At 42.9% G+C, this 16,548-nt stretch overlaps 1 pseudogene; it reads left to right on the top strand.

Annotated features, from left to right (window-relative positions):
• The first annotated feature begins 16,007 nt into the window (after positions 1 to 16,007).
• The window catches only part of LOC128115871 (zinc finger protein 120-like), an 81,083-nt pseudogene continuing 80,542 nt past the window's right edge, over positions 16,008 to 16,548 (top strand).

Raw genomic sequence — 16,548 nt, 5'->3', positions numbered from 1 at the left:
AGAGAGAGAGAGAGAGAGAGAGAGAGAGAGAGAGAGAGAGAGAGAGACCAAAGGAAGAAAACATTTCCCAGAAATAGGGTGGATTCAGTCCCTCTGGCTTGGCAATACACTTCCTTAATATACCCTTCCCTAACTCATCTAAGATGAAATTAAACAATTCGATGCCTCCATGTTAAGGTTTAAGTCTCTATCTTTTCTCTGAGTGCATGGCCTTATCCCTTGTTTCTCTCCCTACCCAGTTCTCTCAGAAAACCTGGGAAACCTTAGATCAGGTCTGATGGAAGCAAAGAAGGCAGTCCCTTGATGTGATTAAGTGACTGTTGCAGATGATGCCATTTGGAAGCTGCATTTCAAAGTGGGTAGAAGTGCCTCACAAGGCTACTAAGGTTTTAATTTTCATTTAACTGTATTAACAAGTTCGAACCTAAAGGCATGATGATTTATTTGATAATAGATTGCTGCAGGCTCATGATAGGCAGCCCAGGTTGCATGGTAACTTCATGGCACATTTTCAAATGTTCAGTTTCTACTAAGGCACAAGAGCAGTCCCAAACTGTCTCTCAAAAGGAGAACAGTTGTCTGAAGATGATGGTAGAACCTTGTTCAGAAATCCCAAAGAGTCGTCTTTGATTCACTTATAGGGGACATCCAAAGGCTCCAAACAGTATCACAATCTGCCACTGCAAGTGCCATCGGGTCTGCTGGATCATATGGTTCAAGTGGTGTAGCAGCCAGCAGAGTAGCCTGAACCTTCTCCTGTTCCAGGCCACACACAATTGTAGATGCTTTCCATGTCACTTAGTAGAGGTACCATAGAAACAAACCCAAGTGAGGAATGTGCTGTCTTCAGAATCCAAATAGGCCCAATAAACAAAAAGGCTTTCTTGGTTGTGGGAAGAGCAAGATGAAATAACTTATCCTTCACCTTAGATGAAATATCTCTTCATGTCACACACCAGGGAACTCCTAGGAATTTCACTGAGGTAGAAGGCCCTTGAATTTTGATTGGATTTATGTCCCATCCTCTGATTCACGTATGTGTTACCAATGAATTCAATGAGGTTACTACTTCCTGGTCACTTGGCCCATCAAATATAGTGCAGCAATTTGATATTTTATGCAATAGATACACAATCAATATCCCTTCTAGCTAAGTTATGACACAGGACTGAAGAGGTAACATATTGTTGAAGTAAAACAGCAAAGCTATCCTGCTGGCCTTGACAACTGAAAGCAAACTGCCACTGGTGGTCATTATGGACAGACACTGAGAAAAAAAGCACTTGATAGATCAATAGCTGTTTATAATTCACCAGGAAATGTGTTCATGTGATCAAGTTGTCATAATTATTATGCAGGGGGAGGGGGTATCCTGTGAGTGCAGGGAAACATGCTGACATGCTGGGCAGATGCAGTGGTGGGCTGGCGGGTGACCCACTCCATGCAGGCATGGCAGTGGGGCAACAGGTGGACATTCACAACCCAGACGCTACATCTGCACAGAAATGGTTTATTATAATAGAGAGACAAAGAGAAGATAGGAAAGAGGGAGAGAAGAGAGAAAGAGAGAGGGAAAGAGAGAGGGGAGGTTGAGGGGTGCACACCTCATGGGAATGGAGAGAAAGGGGTGGAGTTTTTCTTTAAGAAGAGGCTTTTTAAGGACGCAGGGCAGCCCCAAGGGGCAGGTTGGAATATCAACACAAGTAAGGACACCATATCTGGTACAGCAGCTGCAGTTGGAGTCACTACCTGATTGAGTTTTTGATAGTCAATTGTCATTTTTCATTATACATCTGTCTTCAGCACTGTCCAGATAGAAGAGTTAAAGGGAGATGTAGTTGTGGTGGGAACCACCACCCAGCATTTTTCAAGTTCTTCATGATGGAACTAACTTCTGCAATTCCTTCTGGGATGCAATACTAATTTTGAATCACTATTTTCTTTGTCAAAGGCTGTCACGAAAAGAAGTGTTGTGGCATAGGTGTGTGGGTTAATGCAGATCCGTGGAGAGAAAACTCAGAGGCACCTTAAGAATGAATTTAGCCTTTCTTGGCTGCAGGGAGATCCAGTCTCTAAGGACTGAAAACTTTCCCTTCTCCCAGAGCATTTTTATTTTTCTCTATATTTACAGTTTAGCCAGTTGATTTTCATATGTTCAAAACAACCTGAAAGGAGCTCCCCAAAATACAATGCCAAGTGCAAATTCCTTGATTCATCAGGGACCACAGTTTTCCAGGTTTCCTGAACCAAGTTTTGCATAGGCCTTTGTATCCTTGGGAGACTCCCATACAGGATTCACATAGAGGGCAGCAAGAGAAACAAAAGTTGTCTGCTAAACAAAAGATGGGTTAGAGCTAGGTGCCACTCTCTGGTGCCCAGGCCAGGTGTAGCCCAGTGGAGTGCAGCTAGAAGAGGCAACTCTAAAGACTTCCACTTGTCATTTTCAACCATAATAGTCCTTATTCAACAGGTCAGAGAAGCAAAGCCAATTTCTAAGTGTATCTATCCCAATTTCCCAATTCTGGGATTGGGAAAATAACCACAGGATGAGTTTAGGGAAACACTGGTGTTGGTTTTAATGTGGCGGAGCTGTGTTATTCATTAAGTGGTGCTGTTACCATGCGAGAAAGGCCACGAGGCATGACAAAACCCACTATCAGAGCTTTATTAGGAGAAGAGAGGGACAGAAGAGAGTGTGACCAGGCTTGAGGAACACGTGCAGAGAGAGAAGACGGGGAGGAGAAGGAGAAGAAGGGGGAGAAGTCTGTGTCCCACTTCTTATGGATTCCCCTGCACATGCGCATATGGGCTTACGGAGCTACACCATGCATGTGCATAGATTGAGTGATCATGCTGTATGCAAATTACATGATCATGCAGCACATGAATTACGTCGAACGTAAGGCCCCTTGCTTAGCTACTGAACTGTGCATGTGTGGTCATGTAGCTGGGGGAATGACCAGGAATCCCAACAACTGGATCTACTGTAAGTGTGATTTTATCCAATTACTTGACCTCTATAAGCCCCTCCTTTAACTGGAGGGCCACAATGTTTCTTGGGATCTTCCAGAATCAGTGTCCAATAGACTCCAAGAAGTCTGATTGTTTCCTTTCCCCCAGTATACAGTTACCCTTGTAAAAGGCCATAGGTTCTTTTTGGGAAGGACTTGAGAAAGGGTAACAATAAAACACTTAGGTATTTTATCAAGATCCTTCCTCAGGGGAATCTGGGTATCCCTTCATTATTAGGGTTCCAGGTCTACAAACTGTCTCAAATCTAAAACTTTCTCCCAGGCTGAGAATCACTTTGCATGGTCCAATGCAGCTTTTCTTTCATTTGTTAGAGAATTTTTCTGCTTATTCAGATCAAACAAATTTAGTTGGTGTCTTATCTATTTCACACCTGGGAATACCATGATTGATTGGCCAGTAAGAAAAGGTCAATATGAGTCGTACCAAAAGAAAAAAAAATCACTTTGCCTGTGCTGATCATTATAGGTTGGGCCAGTATGGACTTTATCTCTGCTGTCCATTGTGATAGCTATGATCACATTGTCTTTGTCAATCAGTGTTGCCTCCTGACCCCTGCTACCTCAGGAACCAATTCAACCTATTGCATTTAATTCATCCAACTGATCAGTAGTGTTTCCAACCCTAAGGTATAGCACAATGAAAAGTGAAAAAAAAAAGCTTCAAATGTGCTGGTGCCCCTTACACCACTTTGCATCTTATAGGATTGGCAAAGGGCATGTCATCTGGGCCTTTCCCTTATGGAGGATTAGGTTTTACACTGTGTGCCCACTCCAACATTGCAATTTCCCTCAGCCTTAATTAATATCCCTTCATTGACACTAAACCAAGGGTGTCTGGCATCTCCAAATCCTTTTGAGTACACCATCTTTTGACAAATGCTTCAACCAACCATTCAAACAATCTTTTTACACTTTTTTTTTTACTGTGAGAGTTTCCATATTAAACCTAGACTCTCCATTCAGAGGGCCCATATCAATAAACTCAGCCTGATCTAGTTTTACGTTCCTTCTACCATTATCCCACACACCTAAAATCCATTCCCACATATATTCCTCAGACTTCTGCTTGAATAAATTAGCAAATTTATTAAACTCTTCAGTGGTGTGCACAAGATCTATTTATTTTCTAGGAATCCGCTTTGCATTGAGTCCAGTTATAGTTCTAGGGGCAAGTATTGGTGGGCCCTGAGGGACATCAGGACTGTTTTGTCTAACATTTCCTTCAGAGAAAGTCACTGATGTTTTAGCAGACAGTGAAAGATTAATGTCCTCATTCAAAAATGAAAAAGTCAGTATTTCAAGGGGTGGGACTAAGGGTACTATTTCTCCAGTTTAGATAAATTTCTCAGTTGAGAATCTGAGTGTTCAAAGTCATGTGCTTCAGTGGGGTCCTTCCACACATCCCCCTCCCATGTTACAGGTTCTCATTCTTTATCAAATTGGGCCCTTACTTTAACCAGTAGGGCATGCCATGGCTGAGACTTGAATTTTCACTCTACTTCAGCGAGCCTTGTAATGAGGGCATCAGTTTGGTTTTCCACAACCTCAGCTCTGTGGCTTCTGGAAAGAAGGTTCTCTTTCAGGGCAAAATTAGAAAACTTTAAACTGTTTATATGAAGCTGGAGCTGGTCAATTTTCTCACCAAGTTCATTGTTGTCCTTCCATGTATTATAAGAAGCTAGAAGTTGGTTAATGTTATCACAGAGCTCAACCCTAAACTTTGTCAGTTTCTCCAGAGGTGCTAAGAGCAACCAACCAGCATCAGCATCATCACTTTCCTTATTTTTCCCCAAACTGTAGAAAGTTTCATACACAGTGTCACCTGTCAGGGACCTACCCTGGCCTGTCAAAGGGTTCTTGGAGGGAGAAGTGAGGATTGAGAAATAATAGGAAGAAATATAGACGTAGATGGAGAGAAAGACAGAGACACAGGATAACTTTGGGAGGGCCCTGGGTCAATAACCAGTCACCCTGAGTTTATTCATGATGGGCCTTTTGTACATCAGCAAGGGGAGGGGCAAAAGACCTAACCCTTTCAAGGTCGAGGTATAAAGTACCAACAAGTGTTGATACTTCAAAACACCTGGTAACCACACCTTTGGCCAAATCATCCTATTATGCATCCCTATTGGGTGAAGCAAGCTCAGACTTTCTGACCTTGAGTAAGGCCTTACTAGGGAGCCTCTGTGGGCCCCACAGTCACCAAATGCATTGCCACTAACAATTGGTGAATCAGGATAATCAAATGCATTTATATCATTTAAGTTTGTAGTATAGTTCACACCATGTTTGTTCAGTACTCTCCAATCTCCCAGAAGAGGCTTCAGTAACTGCAGAGGCTTTGGCAATAACAGTTGTTGGTGAATTGAAAACCTATTCCTGATCCTTACACTTATGTTGTTCACAGCAGTCCTCAACCTGTGGATCACAACTCCTTTAGTACATCTTTATCTCTAAACATTACTTACATTATGATACAGTCAAAATTATAGTTATGAAGTAGCAATGAAAATACTTTTATAACTGGAGATCTCCACAATATGAGGAGCTATATTAAAGGGTTGCTACATTAGAAAGGATGAGAGCCACTGTTCCAGAATTACTTCTCATGCCAAAATTGGTATTATAGTTCTCTGGAGAAACAGAGCTTATAGAATGAAAACTAAAATAGATATTTGGGGTTTATTGGAAAGACTTACAGTCTGCAGTCCAGCTTATCCAACAATAATTGGCTGTGACTGGAAAGTTCAATACTCCAGGAATTGCTCAGTCCCTAAGACTGGATATCTCAGCTGGTCATCAGTTGTAGCTGGAGAATTTCTCTCCAGCTCCCGCCACCAAGTCCCACCAGTCCCAGAGCCCACTTATAAAATAAACACACAGACTCTTACATTATTTAAACTGCTTGGCCATTAGCTCAGGCCTGTCATTGTCTAGCTCTCACTCTTATATTTAGTCCATTTCTATTAATCTTTACTTTGCCACGTGGCTCATGGCTTACCGGTACTTTACATCTTTCTTGTCCTGGCGGCGGCTCCAGGCAGTCTCTCTTCCTTCCTCCTTTCTCAATTCTCCTCTCTGTTAGTTCCGCCTATACTTCCTGTCTGGCTACTGGCCAATCAGAGCTTATTTACATATAGCGATATCCACAGCAATCAGTATCCACTGGAATCCCAAAGAAGTAGATTCTAATTTCAGTGAAGAAACTGACTTGCTAGCAAGGTGAGTGCAAGCAGAGAAAGAGTAAAAGCTTCATTTGTCTTAGTCCTTATATAGGCTTCTAGCAGAAGGTGTGACCCAAATTAAAGGTGTGCCTACCCACCTTAAAGATCCAGATTAAAGGCCTGAGTGTTCCTACCTCAAAGACCTAGATTAGCAGTAGATCTACTTACTTCAAATTAGGCAAATGCCCCTCACAGATGTGCCTTCCATTGTTGCATGTTAGTTAATTCCAAATGTGGTCAAGTTGACAACCAAGAATAGCCATTACAGGTAGGCAAGACACAGGGACTGGGTCAGGATACACTCAGTAGATCCAATGTTGAAATCAGGGCTTCATACTTTCCACAATAAGAGTGCTTTTCCCTGTGAACCATCTCCCTGGCTCTTGATACCTTACAGGTTATTTAAATAACATCCATCATTTCCCTTTATCCCACATCTCTCTTGCATGTGTGGTGGGGAAAGGCTTCCAGTCTTTCTCTTCCAACTGGCTTTTATTGCTTATTTGTGCTGAGACAGGCTCTGATGTAACCCATTGTGGCCTCAAACTCAGCAGTTGTAGCTGAAGATGATCTCAAATTCCAGAGCCTGCCACTGCTGCCTCATGAGTACTGAGATGTCAGGCATGATCCTCCATGGCTGGTTTGTGCCATGCTGAGGATGGAACTACTAATCCCACTGAAAGAGAGTAAAGACTATTTCCAAAATTATTTGGTCGAATCAAGTTAGCTTTACTTTCTGTTAGACAGGGCTATCACCCTAAAGCTGGGTTTGAGAAAGTAGCAATGAACACAGGAGAAGGTAGGGTTTCTATAGCCAAAATCCAGCAGGACTATGGGGTTTTCAAAGGCTCAGGAGATTTCCAGAGGAAATTTGGTTACATAGGAACTTGGCTGAACATTTCAAAATTATTTCGCAGAACATATCTTATCAGGGTGTCAGTCAAACTCAGTAGAGTAGGGAGCATGTCAAATTCCATAAACAGGTTAAAGCTGGTCAACTTGAAAGTTGCAGCAAACAGAAATGAACTTGTGCTGACCTTATAATGGAGGCACTTTTATCATTAAGATGGTGTCAGTCTGATTCATTAGAACCAAGGGTGTTGTGCATCCTTGGCCAGCGGTCTGCCACAGAGCCTCAGCTCCAACCCACGACTTACATAAATATCTGTCTTGATGCCTCTCTGCACACCCCTCTGTTGCTGATACAATGTTAATGTACCTCACTTGGTTGAGAAGAGGTTCATGACAAATTTGCCATTTATATCCTGGAGTCTTTTAGTAAATACATAAATGACAAAAATCTAGAATTGGTCCTCCTTCAGGCTATTAATCTGTCAGTCTGTTAGTGCTATTGTTCTTGAGATAGAAGCAGGGCATCTAGGCTCATGCCTGCAATCTCACCAGTTAGAGTGCTGAGGGAAGAGGACTCTATGAGGTCCAGCCCACTCAAGGGTATATTGGAAATTCAGGCCACTTTAGACTACATGGTTATATTCCTTTAAAAAAAATAGACAAATGGATAAAATGGAAACTGTTCAGCCTTTCTGAACAGTGAGCTCAGGATTTGGTTTTTTCTGGTGCAGTGGGGTTGGTGTGTCAAGACTATTACTACTCATGAAATAAGAGAATTGTCATTACCAAACACAAGGATGAGAACTGATATTTTAAAATTTATTTATTTGTTTATTTATTTGTTTATTTGTTTATTTATTTATTTATTTATTTATGGTGGGCATATATGTGTGAACACATGCTGAAGGAAATGGCTATCTACATGCAACAGTGCACATGTAGAGGTCAGAGGAGAGTGCGCAGGAATGGGTGCGCTATGCATTATAAGAGTTGAACTCAGGTTATAAGATTTGACTTTAAGCAACTTTAGGCAATCTTGCTGGCATAGGAATTGGATCTTAAATTTCTTCTTTTCTTGGCATCTACAAACAAAGAGTTTCAGTGAAATGAAAGAGTAAAATCAAAGATTCATTATAAAGATTTTTATCTTCTTGAGATATGTAGATGGAAGTTTCTCTGTGTCCCACCCATTCCCGCGCCCAGGCCGCTCGGTCCCAGGTAAACACGGAGAGGCTTATATTAATTACAAACCGCATGGCCTATGGCTCAGGCTTCTTGCTAGCTAGCTCTTTCAACTTAACTCAACCCATCCCTGTCAAGCCGTGTTTTGCCACGTGGCTTTGTGTCATTGCCTGTTCTCTCACATCTTGCTCCTCTGGGTGGTGGCTTGAAGCATCTGCTCCGACTCTGCCTGTCTCTTTCTCTCTCTCTGATTTCCTGCCCGGCTCCATTCTGCCCTGCCATAGGCCAATGCAGCTTTGTTTATTAACCAATGGGAGCCACACATATTCCCAGCATACAGAAAGACACCCCACAGCAGACATACAATTCACGGAAGTGAAATTCACCAGTTTAAACTCTTTGGCTTGCCATTGATGTAGACATCGCTGCTCTAATTCCAAAAATGTTGGATTATGTAAGATGCCATCTTTAAAAAACAAAAGTTTGCAGGTCTTGTGTCACACAGCTTTCTTCCCAGCACTCATGAGGTAGATGCAGGAAAATGTTCCTAACTACAAGGCCAGCCTGGCCTATATAGTACATTCCAGGTCAGCCAGAGCTGCAGAGTGAGAGTTTAATTTAAAAAATGAATAGGTTAACCAATAAATAAATAGAAGGGGGAAAAGTTAAGTCTTAAGATGTATAATTTTTATTTGATTTTTCAAACTTCCTTGCATCAGGGTCCAACTCAGTTCTTTCAACTTTTGAAGTTTTGAACATTCAGAGGCCAGATTGTCCTGATTTTTACAATTATTCACCTAAGCATACCAGCTTAAATATAGTAAATTTTTCCCATAGAGTATGATTTTAGGCTGGTCTGTGTTTTTTCAATATATTTTGAAAGTCCAAGTTACTGCTTATAGCAGTGTGTTTACCAGTTTCTTAGACAAAGCTGTGCATAACATCTTTGCTTTAGACACTAAGTCACTGAAGGCTCTTCTTGACTATGTGGTCATGTGTAATGCTTTGTTACTGGAAGAAACTGTGCTGTGCCCCTTTGAGTGTGCTGTGCTTCCCTTTTCTAAAATTAGTCAATCTACACTGGATTTTCATTCTTATCTCTGGGGATCATGGCCCACATTGACATCTGAAGGTGTCACCCACAGGCTGGGGCCTCCTTTCATAGGAGGTCTCTATGTAGGCATGCAGACAGTGATTCAGTATCACATCATCCTTCTTGTTTAGATTTGATTTGACAGGACACCTCTGTGGGGCTCCTTTCCAAATTCCAACCCAGATTTCTAGGGGGACAGTGGATCATTTTGCTGAAAAATATGTTTTTTGGTACATGGTCTCTCTACATAACCCTGGCTATCTTAGACCTCACTATGTAGACTAGGGTGTCCTTGAACTTACAGAGATACTCCTGCCTCTCCTTCTGAAGTGCTGGGAATAAAGGTGTGGACTACCATGCGCAGCTGGAAAAGTAAGTGCTATGGTGTGAGTTGGCTCTACTTTCTTTTTTATTTTTGTAAAATTATTATTTCATATACATTGAACTTTTTTTGCCTCTACACTGGTCTGTGTACCACATTCATGCTCAATGGCCAGGGAGGCCTGATTAGGAGTCAAATATCCTGGAAATGGAGTTACACCACAGTTGATAGCTGCCATATCATCCTGGATATCAAACCTGGGTCCTCTGGAAAAGCAGCCTGTGCTCTTAACTGCTGAGTTATTACTTCAGCCCAAGTTCTCCAATCTGGACAATGTTTCCTGTCTAAGTAGGCCTAGGTCACTGAGGTCAGACTCCTGTAGGTCATTAAAGAGAGAAATCCTCCTGCCAGGGTGAGACTCATCTTCCTGAAAGGATGAGCTCCCTACTTGGTTTTGCAATACAAAGTGGTTAACCCTAAAATCATATACACACTAACAATGAAAGCAAAGTTAGCAGGCTGCATTGATACTTGTGCATACTTATTTATACACATTTAACAAAATAAAGAAAAAGAGACAATACATTTGAAATGTTATGAGAGCCAAAGCTACATTTTAAGTTTAAAAGAGCCGTGAAACAAAAATGCCTCTGATCTGCAAACCCCTTGCCCAAGGACAGATAGTTCCTGAAATGCTGGAGACTGTTGTTTATGGGAGATAACAAGCCACATGTTTTGTACTCCCCTAAACAAGTTTGTTTGACCCACCTGCACCGGGTGTGCTTGATCACATGTGGGCAAGAGGTTCCCATGGAGGTGTTTCAGGTTGTATGCTTGCCTCTGATTGGACCCGGTGGGAAGTGCACTGAATCATTGCTTCTTCTTCTTAAGCGGCTGCAAGCTGTGTCTTGGGGCCATTTCCCAGGAACTTGGGTATGGACCTGACCAGAGCCCATCTGCCTGGCCAGTACTTAATTAAATCTTGCTTCAAATTTGGCTTCAAATTGTGGTAGTGGTCTTATTCTCAACAGGTGGGATTAACAGTTTGGGAGGCATAGAAGGAGTTGAGTGGAGGGACTATGGGAGGAGAAGGAGGGAGGAAAGGAAGGGGGAAATGATGTAATTATGTTTTAATGAAAAATATATAAAAGTAAAATTTAAATTTATATAAAAAGAATGGAATTCTCTATAGATGTCACTACCCGAGACAGACAGGAGCCAGCGTTACTTAGAATGATCTCTTTCTCATATGGCATGGAAGCTGCTGTAGCCTTCCTCTGAACCAGTCTGCTCAAAGGCAAATCAGCCTTGTTCTGGGGTTAGAATAGGTCAGCAGAGATGTTCATCTGAAAATGGCATCCGCAGTCCTGAGAGGTGACTTTTTCTTGATGATTTCTGTTTTCTGCTCTTTGTCCTTTGTATTTGTGTAAATTCTGGCATTGATACATTGATCTTTAGTAAATTCACTTTTATTAACAGGTAACATTGGCACTGGGTGGCGGTGGCACACGCCTTCAATCCCAGCACTCAGGAGGCAGAGCCAGGTAGATCTTTGTGAGTTCGAGGCCAGCCCGGTCTACAGAGCGAGATCCAAGGCAGGCACCAAAACTACACGGAGAAGCCCTGTCTCAAAAAAACCATAAAAAAATAAAATAAATTAAGCAAAACAGGTAACATTGACTACTACGCAGTATACTTTCACAGTATCCTTTACTAAATTTTTAGCTAAGATTTTTTTTAGTTCAAGCTGAACATTCCAGGAGCATTCTGCCCATGATTTTTATATTATACATTTGTTCCTACATGGCTTTGAGCTAAGACTGCCCCTAAACGTCTCTGCTTTTACATTATGGTCATGTTCAGAATTGGACTTGGTATAAGCAGACCTTAGGTATAAGCAGACCTTCACATGAATGTGTCCAGACTCCCTCAGTAAAATCCCCATGCATCCTTGGCTGAGGAAACACATAGCTTTGGAAATGAGTCCCATGCTGTCCCACCCTCTTCAGGGAAGAATTCGATTTCTCAGCTCATGTGTCTTGGCTGTGTTTAATTTGTCTTCACACTCAGGAAGACGGGAACCAATGAAGTTGGCGAACAGTAGTGCTTACAAACAGCACCTCCATTTCTATGCATGTTCGACTGTACTTTTCACTATTATTCACTTGTCAACAGATTAAGGAAAGGAGACATCTGTGAGTTTGAGGCCAACTGGATCTACACAGTGAGCTTCAGACCAATTGGGGCTCCAGAGTGAGAGACTTCCTCAAAACAAAACAAAACAAAAAAATCATGTAAACAAACAAAAACCCTTAAAGAAGCTGTATGGTGGTGGCTCAAGCCTTTAATCCCAGCACTTGATAGGCAGAGCAGGTTGATCTCTGTGAGTTCAAAGTCAGCCTGGTCTACAGAGCAAGTTTGAGGTTGGCCAAGGCTACACAAAGAGACCCTGTCTCAAAAAGAAAAAAAAAAACTTAATTAAATAGGTATGTTTACTTTTTTACATTTTTTTGATTCATGGTCCCTCTAAGTACCTGCCTGATATAGGTGCTGGGTTGACCCGAGTTCCCTGTGACAGCAGAGAGTTAGGAGCTGTGCCATTTCTTCCCCAAAATCCAGGTACTAAATCTCTGCAGTTTTAAATCAACAGGTTCACTTTTTCAAACATTCAAAAGTCAATACTTAATCAATACAAAAGCATTCAAATGATTATAAAGATCATCTCTAGGAGAAAAATAAATTCACATGACACACTAGTGATCTTCAAGAATTACATTCAAGAGTCTAGTCTTCCTAGAATGAAGAGTTTCTATTTGTCACCTCAATTCCTTACATGTTTAATTTTATTTTTGAGCCCAGGTCTCACTGTGTGGTGCTAGCTGGCCTAGAAGTCACAGACCCATCTGCCTCTGCCCCACAAAGTTTAGGATTAAGGCACATGTCACCATACAAGGTTATATTTATGCTCTTCACCTAACATCTACACAATATATCACAAGCTGAGTGGTAAGTAAGAAAAAAAATGCCTTCTAGATCTCAAATAAATATACCGTGTTTATAGTATGTTTCTTTTTAACATTGTCTGAACCTTCTCTCCTTGTTTCATTTTCTTTATTGAGGTTTGTTTATGTGTGTTTTGTGCATGCCTGAATGTATGTACCTGCATGACTAGTTCTCCCAGAGGACAGAAGAGGGGTCAGATCCCTTTCAGTTGGAGTTATAGGCATGTGAGACAACCATGCTGTGTGTTGGGAACCAGGTTCAGGTCGTCTGCAAGAGCAGCACAGTCTGGACAGCCGAGCCTTCTCTGCAGGCACTGCAGGTTTCTGAAGCTGACAAGCCAGTACCTGCTGTGGGATGTTCTGTATGGCAAATGTGTTGCTCTGATTGGTCAATAAATAAATCACTGATTGCCCAGTGACTAGGCAGGAAGTATAGGCGGGACAAGGAGGAGAATAAAGCTGGGAAGTGGAAGGCTGAGTCAGAGACACTGCCACCCTCCGCCATGACAAGCAGCATGTGAAGATGCCAGTAAGCCACGAGCCACGTGGCAAGGTATAGATTTATAAAAATGGATTAATTTAAGATATAAGAACAGTTAGCAGGAAGCCTGCCACGGCCATACAGTTTGTAAGCAATATAAGTCTCTGTGTTTACTTGGTTGTGTCTGAGCTGCTGTGGGACTGGCAGGTGACAGAGATTTGTCCTGACTGTGGGCCAGGCAGGAAAACTCTGGCTACAAGTACCCTTGGAAGATGGTTTTACTTTACTTTTCTAGCAATAAAAACATGGCAGCCAAAGCCACCCACTCAATGTACCCTCAAAAAGAGTGAGAGTCATTGTTAAATTATCTGTCATGGTCATCATGGCTGTCTTCATGTTCACAAGTAAGAGGTCGCTAATAAACATGAGCTTATGCTTTGAAATTGCCAGATACTCTATGTGCTGGAATGTGAAGATAATTGACCCCAGCAGGGTCATCTTGGAAGGGAAAGCCATCTTCAGTCACCCATCACCTAATGCTTTCAGTCTCTTTAGCCATTGTTTACAACTTGTGACAATATACCACATGCACCTCTAATCCATCCAGGGGCTGTCACTGACTGGCCAACCGTGACTCCACCTGCTATTTCCCAAGGTGAGGTAGAAATGAGTAGCCCTGGGAAACTAGATCACCTGAACCAGAAATCATATAGTGAGCCAGACTGAACATGCCAGTCAAGTGTTCGTGTGGCTTTAAAGAATCCTCAGTGGAAGGCCTGCAAGCAGGACACAGGATGAAATTCCTCCACAGAGCAGTGGAGCACAGCAGTAAAGCAGCTGCACAGAGATTCTTCATGCCATTGCCACTGCTGCTGGCTGCTGCTTCAATACCATCACAGGTTCCAGACAGGGGTGTCAAAAAGTGGACAGTGGACTTGGGGGCAAAGGCCAGGGTGCCATAGACCCATATGGACTCCAGGACAAAGACTGACACTAATTGTCCAAAATGCTGGGGTATTAGAGGCTGTACGTACTTTGCCATTTACTCTTTGAGACAGGGTCTCACGTATAACCATGCTTGGCTAAATCTCACTGTGGTCTCCCTGCAACAGTGTGCTCAGTACAGAGTAGAGTTGTGTGCCACACCTAGCTTCAGTTTATTTCATTAGTAACTGTGCAGAATTACTAGAAGTCAGGCATGGTGGTGCAGGCCTTTAATCTTAGTGCTCTGAGCAGAGGCAAACTGATCTTTATGTTCTTGAGGCTAGCCTAGTCTGCATAGTGAGTTCCCCACCAGCCAAGGCTACAGAGTGAGGCTCTACAAAGAAAATAAAACAATAGGAGCATGTTGTAAAAATGCTTATTCTTAATGTGGCTTACTTTTTACTAACGGTGCAGAATTGAGAAAAATGAATCTGTAGACTCATATATCAAGTGGGCAGTAAAATATGTATAATTCAGTCATCAGAATATTACAAGGCTGTATATTAAATATGGAGTTATTAAGTAAAAACTAATGTTACTGAATGTCATGGCACGAGTGTGTGGGTTCACACGGGTCCATGGAATGAAGACACAGAGGCATCTTAAGAATGAATCTAGCCTTTCTTGGCTGCAGGGGGTCCAGCTTCGAAGGACTGAAGCACTTTCTCTTAACCTAGGCCATATTTATTTACTCTTTTTTACAGTTTAACCAGTTAATTTCTGTTCCTTCAAAGCAACCTAAAAGGGAGCTCCCAGAGACCAAATACCAAATGTAAATTACTTGATTTCTCAGGTACCATGGTTTTCTGGGTTTCCTGGACCAAGTTTTGCATAGGCCTTTGATCCTTGGGGGACTCTCTGATCCTTGACTCTCAAACAAGATTCACATAGGGCAATGGTAAGAGAAACAAAAGGTAAGAGAAACAAAAGGTGTGGTTAAACAAAGGAAGGATTAGAGCTAGGTGCTACTCTCTGGAACCAGGCCAGGAGCTCAGCAGGAATGCACTACAAACTAATTTTGACCACATAGGGTTTAGTTGACTAAAATCCTGTATATACATTGATTGGCCTTTTCTACAGAATAATAGTTTAAGAGATTGCATATTTCTGGTGCATTTTTAATAAACGTTCTTTTTACAAAAACGAAGATAATATTACGTTTTCCACAGCTGGCCTGATGTATGGCCATCCTTGAAACTGACAGGTTTCCTTTTTCCTTTCTCAGTTTCATAGTAAACCCGACTAGTGTCCCCAAAATGAGTCTTCAACTCCCAAGAAGCTAGACAAAGTGGAGGTCTGACTCAGCAGGTGCCTAGTGATAAGTTTTAAATCCTTGGTTGCCGGGTTCCTCTGCCGCCGATCAAGCCAATCAAGCCAAGTTAATAAATCCAGGTTTAATGAACAGAGCAAAGCAATCCTGGTTGACCCTTGGAAAGGCAGGGGAAGTCACATGGCAAATATGGCTGCCAGGCCTTAAATAACTTGTAGGCATGGTCTTGAGTAGCCCCATGGAGGGACTGGCTTTTGGTGGCCTTCGAGGGGGTGGGGGTAACAGGAGGGCAACTCTAGGGGGGAGGAGCTTCTGTTTGGGGAACTTTGAGGGGACTGGTCTGAGGAGAGAGAGGGGAGAATTCCACCTAATCATCCCAGACTCTTTAGGTATATGATATGGACGTCAGGGACTGAGGTGGAGCGTCTACCAGAGCACCTGGTCCCTGCAAAGGATCAAGGTACCACAATTTTCTCTCTAGCTGGGATAGGGGGAGCCCCTCACCCCACTCTGCAGGCTGCCATGGCACTACAAAGGGTTTGGTGCCAAGGTTGGTCTTGCCAGACCAGACACTCACTCTGGCCCTACTGGGTAAACATCTGAGTTCAGATACTTTCTCCTAAAATTGCTTCAGTACGTTAAATAGGTTCCTCAGCTGTCTGTCCTGGGTTTGAGACCTAACATCCTGTGTTCAGGAGGAAGAAGGGGGCGTGCCTACTGAGTGCAGGAAAAGAGCTGGGACTTTGCAGTCCAGGGGTGAGTGCGGCTGTGTTGCCAATCTCTGCAGGTCTGGGGCAGCTCTGTGCCTAGGGTGGAAGCCAGGGCTGGGAATCATTGTGCTGCCTCACTTCACAGCACTCTGTCCCCAAAGGAGCTGCTCCTATCACTCAGGCATCACTAGCCAATCATGGCCTCCAGCCGGACTGCCAGTCAGAATGGGGCGGGCACTTCCAGTCTGCCATGCTGGGGCTCCCGACTCTGGGTTGAGGGAGCCGCTCGTGTTCCATGTCCTGCGCTGTGACCGGCTGCTGGGAGCTGCGAGGAGAGCGGGGCGAGCTCGGAATCGGCCATGGTGAGTGAGCGGCCGCCGTCCCCACTGGGAGGAG

This window comes from Peromyscus californicus, unplaced genomic scaffold, assembly GCF_007827085.1.
Source record: "Peromyscus californicus insignis strain IS unplaced genomic scaffold, ASM782708v3 Scaffold_1__1_contigs__length_55948999, whole genome shotgun sequence".
Lineage (NCBI taxonomy): Eukaryota > Metazoa > Chordata > Mammalia > Rodentia > Cricetidae > Peromyscus > Peromyscus californicus.
This window is presented reverse-complemented; position numbering and strand designations above follow the sequence as displayed.